This window comes from Arachis duranensis, chromosome 7 (genome assembly GCF_000817695.3).
Source record: "Arachis duranensis cultivar V14167 chromosome 7, aradu.V14167.gnm2.J7QH, whole genome shotgun sequence".
Taxonomy (NCBI): domain Eukaryota; kingdom Viridiplantae; phylum Streptophyta; class Magnoliopsida; order Fabales; family Fabaceae; genus Arachis; species Arachis duranensis.
The window spans coordinates 61,265,276-61,268,588 of NC_029778.3; the positions used below are offsets into that span (position 1 = coordinate 61,265,276).

The 3,313-nt window shown below is 24.1% G+C and overlaps 1 protein-coding gene across 1 annotated transcript in view; it reads right to left on the reverse strand.

The window, feature by feature from the left end:
• Positions 1–3,313, reverse strand: part of LOC107459251 (zinc-finger homeodomain protein 2) — a 12,483-nt gene that overhangs the window by 4,620 nt on the left and 4,550 nt on the right. The gene's annotated exons all lie outside the window — the stretch shown is intronic.

Here is a 3,313-nt window from a genome sequence, read left to right on the forward strand (position 1 = left end):
TATACTTGTTATTTAAAAATAATATTTTTTCTCTCTATGTATATAAAAATATAATTAGATATTAGCATTTAAAAAAATTATATTGATAGTTATAAGATTAACTCAAAATTAATTTTTTTTAAATAACTTAATGTTGATTCTAAATTTTAATCACAACATTAGTATTATCTCTAAATTATATATAATAAATATTTGAAGGAAGAGAAGTGAAAGTATAAATTAAAAAGATAAGTAGTAAAAGTTTAAAATTAAATAAAAAAATTAAAAAATGCATATAATAATAATATTTTTTATTTGAATTATATTATTTTATTAATTTTATTTTTTGTAAAACATGAAGATAGAGAAAAATATAGAATGAGAGAAAAGAGAGAGAAAACAAACAAAATTATAAGAAAGAGAGAAAAAATTTGTTAATTTTAGAAAGAAAAAATTTATTTTAATTGTAATGAAAAAATATCTAGCAACATATTTTATTTTGTCAAATATCAAATATAAATTATATATAAAGTAAAAAGGTTAGAGAGAAATAAAAAAAGGGATACAGATAGATAAGAGAATGTAGAAATGAAATTTATTAATTTTAGAGAGAAATATTTTTTTTTAACTTTAATAAGAGAGTGTCATGTAATACATTTTTTGTTATTAAATTAGTTAGTAATATATATAGTTATATTTTAATTTTAATTTTAATTTAATTTAAACACAATTAGAAAATATTATATTATATATTTTGATAGTTAAATTTATAATTAGTTATTGATAATGATATATAAAAATGTTAAAGTGAGTGAAGGAATGAAAAAAATAAAAAAATAAAAAAATAAAAAAATTTAATTTAAAAAAAGTCCAAGTTAAGATCAAGTTGAGTCGTGTGAAATTTTAAAAATTAACTTAAATTAGTTAAATATTTATTCTTTCACTATATTCACTTATAGAAATACGTAAATCTACAATTAATGATCTTTGAAATTTAAAATTTTTCATATTGATCCTTCATATTCAGGTCAAAGTATTTATAATGTAATTTTTTAATTTTTTTTTACGATAACTTAGCAAATAGAATGCTAAAGTGGTACTTTTTCTGTCATATTAGATACTGTAATAACTAATTGACATAACCAAAATTGTATTTGTATCTAATTTAATCCTAAAATTTTATTTTTCTCTCACTATTTATCTGATTTAGGTTCTTCTTTAACCTCGGTTCTCTTTCCTTTTATTTTCTTATTTCTCTCAATGTTCTTATTATTGTTCTTCTCCTTGTTAAAGTTTTCTCTCATTATATACTACTTTTTGTTTACTTTATAGATAAAAATTAAAATCCAAAAAATAATTTAAAATTACATATCCTTAACTCCATCAACATCATTCTATATTCCATTGATAAAAAAATAAAATACTCCCAAATCCAATCCAACTAATAAACAATCAACGAAATCATAAAAAAAAATAGCAGCAAAAAAGTATAACGGTTTTTCATTGACAAGAATCCCAACACCATGTGTGTCCTTGGTTTTTTGTATCTTAAGTTAACTGAGCTGAGCCAACAAGTTACACAAAATTGCATAGTGCACTGGAAATGGTAGTTGAATATAGCTCTTTCTGCTAGGGTTGAAACTTTTTTATTCTTGTGGCGTCCAAGAGGGAGGCTGTCGCCGCCATCGCTATCTTGGTAAGGTGGTGGCCTCCCTCCCCCCTTTCTCTCTCTCTTCTCCTTCTTTTTACTCTATTTTCTTTCTTTTTTTCTTCTTTTGGTTTCTTTCAGTTTTTTTTGTTTAACTCTGTTTCTCTTTTTACTTTCTTTTTCTCCCTCCCCCAATCTTTTTATCCTTTCTTTACCTCCTTTGCTTCTTCTCCTACGCCTTTCTGTTTATCTTTTATTTTGTTTTAATTTCTGTTTTTTAATATCCCTATTGTGGTATATTTTCTCACCTTTTGTGGTGGTTTATTGTCCTCCCTTTATGGGTAGTGTGGGTACGTTAGTACAGATCTATCAGATCTTGGAGTATACACTAAATTTTACTTGTTGTTCATGGAAATATCTTCAGACTAGAGGAGGATTCGGCTTTAAGCAGAGAAGAAGAACAAATTTTTCAACATGTTGCATCACTTTTAGTGTTGATTTAGAAATCATAGAGATTCAGATCTGTCTATGTTTCTACTGGTTAAGATTCTTTGTAATCGAACGTTGGGCTTACTTTCAGTTTATAGTTCAGCATAGAATTTATCTAATCATCTTCTCTAATTTTAGATCTAATTTATCTCTATTATCTGTAAGTGCCGTTTAGCTTTCCTTTGAATGATATGTTTTCTTCTGTAAAAAAAAAAAAGAACCCAGACACCATAGAACACAATCATACATATATTTTAAAAATAAATTAAAAAAATTTTAAAACCACTAGACCCCAAAATTAAGGATTACCTTGACTAAGAATGAGAAGGGAGCAACTTCCTTCCTTCGAAACACTGATTTTCACTTTAACCTAGTTGTGCGTTAGTTCAACTTAAGTCACTTTAACCTAGTTGTGCGTTAGTTTAACTTAAGTGACGAAAGATTTCACTAACTCTTTACTGGCGTCATTCATTAGAAACGAAAAAGAATAGCGAAAAAGGAGAATATTTTATTATGGGTCAAAACTGTTTCTACTCCCTTCATATACAAAACGACGTCATTTATAACTTCTTCGGGTACTAAAGAGTAAACGACGTTGTTTATTCATTATCCAATTTGGCACTTTAGCATTCTATTTGTCCAGTTATCGCCAGAAAGAATCGAGGGATATTAGTGTCAAAACTAGAGGACCAATATAGATAATTTTAAATTTTTTGGAGATCAAAATAAAGAGAAAATTTCACTCCCTTCCCTTGAGAGATATTAAAATGATACTTTCCTTCCCTTTATTTATAAAATGTACATTTTTCTCTCTTATAATTTTTAAAAACTTCCTCTTTAATCCATTTCAAATTTTTGGATGTTACTAAGGTTAACTTTATCTATTTTTCAAAAAATAAATAAATTATTTTTTACAAAAATACTCTTTAGCAAAAATTTTATTTTTTGTCATCAAATTTTACTTAGCAAAATATTCTTTAGTAAATTATTTTTTATTGATTAAATTATATTTTATCAAAATAAATTTTTAAAAACTTTAATAATTAAATTGTTTTTTTTCAAAAATACTCTTTAATAACTTTTTAATTATTAAATTATAATTTTATCAAAATTTTTATTAACAATTATTTTTATATTTTACTATTAAATTTTCTATATCAATATATTATTTTAACGTTAAATAAAAAATTTTGATAA